This window comes from Copadichromis virginalis, linkage group LG19, assembly GCF_057382275.1.
Source record: "Copadichromis virginalis isolate Kocher_CV1m ecotype Utaka linkage group LG19, C_Virginalis_male_GT1.1, whole genome shotgun sequence".
Taxonomy (NCBI): Eukaryota; Metazoa; Chordata; class Actinopteri; order Cichliformes; family Cichlidae; genus Copadichromis; species Copadichromis virginalis.
The window spans coordinates 14,143,678-14,146,668 of NC_140636.1; the positions used below are offsets into that span (position 1 = coordinate 14,143,678).

The window sequence follows — 2,991 nt, forward strand, 5'->3', positions numbered from 1 at the left end:
CTTAATATAGTATTTCTGCTAAATGTAGTATTTATGCTTAATCATACTATTTCTGCTTTTCATAGTATTTGTGCTTAATATAGTATTTCTGCTAAATTTAGTATTTCTGATTAATTATAGTTTTTCTACTAAATCATAGTACAGTATTTCTGCTTTTTATGGGATTTGTGCTAAAACAAAGTATTTCTACTAAATGTAGTATTTGTGCTTAATCATACCATTTCTGCTTTTTATAGGATTTGTGCTTAACCCTCTGATGCATAGTGGTCACTGGAGTGGACAGCTACTAAAACGTACATATCTCTTTAATGCATTGGTTTCTATGGTGGAACTGCATATTAGCCTCTAGAGTGCTCTCTGCTGCCATGCTCCATTGAGGTCAATTCAGTGTTCAGTTAGTGCAACTGCAAGTAAATTTCCTCTGAATCAAAGATGGCAGACAAACTGTCACCCCTGCCGACCACTGCTGGCATATCCTGTCAATCCTTCTATGCTAAAAGAGCCCAACAGGTAAAAAAAATATGATGATATGCAGTAACATCTAGGGAAGGATATTATCTGTTTGGAATAAGAAATTGTTATGTCTAATATGTAGAAAACTACAATTAACCATGTGTCCACTGTAGTGGACATCATGCATTACCCACTATATTTTTTTTAACATAAGTCATAAATTGTCTCACTGTTTTTTGGGACTGTTTTGGTTATTATTAAGCATATAATTGTTACATTTATAAGCTACTCATTTAAAATATATATTTCTGTGCAGATCAGCTGTAGTTTGAGTTACTATAATAATTATTTTATCATATTTTGTAGACTTCAAATGCAGCAAAGAATAAGGCAGCGTACAGAATAGTCCAGGAAATTCCATCCAGCTCCAGTGATGATGATTTCATTGATGAGTGCAGTGATGAGGAGTTCAGTGATAAGTCCAGTGATGATGAGAGTGGCTGCCAGAGCAGAACAGAGACATAGGAACTACGGATGATGAAGACACAGACAGTCAGGATGCAGAAAGTGAGAACGATGAGGGGCAGGATGAAGAGGAAGGTCAGTATGATCAGGGAGCTGTGGGAGATGGGTACATGGCACCTGACCATACTCAAGCCCGCAAAAATATTTGGAAAGTCCAAGACAATGACTTGGTTGGAGACTTGCCTCCTTTTCTAGGAGAGTGGAAATTGAATGTGGAGGGGAAGGATCCCATAGATTTCTTCAGACATCTGTTTCCAGCAGATCTAACTGATAATATAACATACAACACCAACTTGTATGGGAAAGAACTGTCAGTAACAAGAGAAGAGATTCACCCTCCAGCAATGCAAAAGAGGAAGACCCAGTGGGACCCCACAACCCGTGAAGTGGAGAGCAGTCATCAAAGTAGCCTGTGAGGTCAGGTTTGCCACAGGATATCACTGGCCCCAACTGACCGAGGTGAAAAATGCAAACAGGTGCCATGATGTTGCGTGCACACGGAAGACCAAATACATCTGCATGCAATGCTGTGTGCCATTGTGCCCTGGATGCGTTGCAAACTTTCGCACAGCCTAGGTGTGATGAACATAGAACTGTTTGGAGATGCAGAGACTAAGATGTCAGTTTGTGTTTTCTTCCAGCATGCTACTAAGGGCTTGGTAATACTGTCCTGCATCGTTATAGAACTGTGTAGACTCAAAAATGTTTCTCTTGTTGGAGATAGTTTGCCATATTCAGGTGTAGGATTCACAGCTAGGACTGTTGATTGGTTTTGTTATTTACGTCTAAACATTGGGGCCTTATGAGTTGAAAGTTCCAAAAAAATTGCTGAGATGTTTTTCAAAGGATACAAGCAAACAAGTGTTTGTATATTTACAATAGAACACGAGGTAATTAATTTTTACAGTAAATTCACAGTATTTCATGCTAAGTGCTCAGGCGCATGTAGTCCACTGGAGTGGACAAGTTTATAACTTTATAAAAAAACATATTTTTGGAAAAAAAAGAGTTAAACATTTTTTTTCATGTCCTGAGAAGAATAAAAGCACTTAAGAAAAAAATCTTGACCAAGGCTTTCATAATTCATGCATCAGAGGGTTAATATAGTATTTCTGCTAAATTATAGTATTTCTGCCAAATTATAATATTTGTGCTAAAACATAGTCTCAATTTAAAATTACAATATTCATAGTTCATCACAGTGTCTCTGGTAAATCACAATATTTCTGCTCTGTTGTACTATTTTTCTAAATCATAGTGTTTCTGTAATGTTTAAGTATTTTTGGCTAAATATATTCTTTCTGTTATCTTATACTATTTCTCCTAAATTCTTGTATTTTTGAGAAGTTATCATGTTTCTGGTAAGTTACAATATTTCTGCTAAATTCTGCTATGCTATTGTATTTCTGCCAAGTATTATGTTTCCTCTAAGATATTGCAGTTCTGCTAAGTTATTCCATTTTAGCAAACTTCTTTTGCTTCTGCAAACTTTTTACAATTTCTGCAACTTTTCAGCTTTTTCAGCTACTTTTTGCATACAGCTTCAGCTTTAAGCATCCACACTGCATTTTCGCAGGAAATGCAAATTTTTCTAGTTGTGTGGATGCTTTAAGCATCCACACTATTGAGTTCCTGTTTCTCTTTATTCTTTATTATTATTATTCCGGGTGTTTCCGTACACTTTTCGCCGTAGAACTACTTCCACAATTTTCAGCCGATTTTCACCGTTCAAATTTTAAACTATTCAACTATTTTTGCTAATGCCGGCTATGACTTTTGGTATTTTTAACTATTATACTTTTTAAAATATTCCACTTTTTTCCTTTAATTTGTCCCATTGAAATGAATGGGAAACTTCAGCAATTCTGCTAAAATTTGCTTGTTTTTGAAACTTAACTACTTCCTCATACTTTCACCTAGAACAACCATTCAAATTTTAAAATGTTCACAAATTATTGGGCTATTCAGGTATGATTCAGCTTTTTCAAATCTTTAACTGTTTTACTTTTATGC

At 35.6% G+C, this 2,991-nt stretch overlaps 1 pseudogene; it reads left to right on the forward strand.

Moving 5' to 3' along the window:
- The first annotated feature begins 255 nt into the window (after nucleotides 1-255).
- LOC146685764 (uncharacterized) lies at nucleotides 256-2,075 on the forward strand (annotated as a pseudogene).
- Nucleotides 2,076-2,991: the final 916 nt, after the last annotated feature.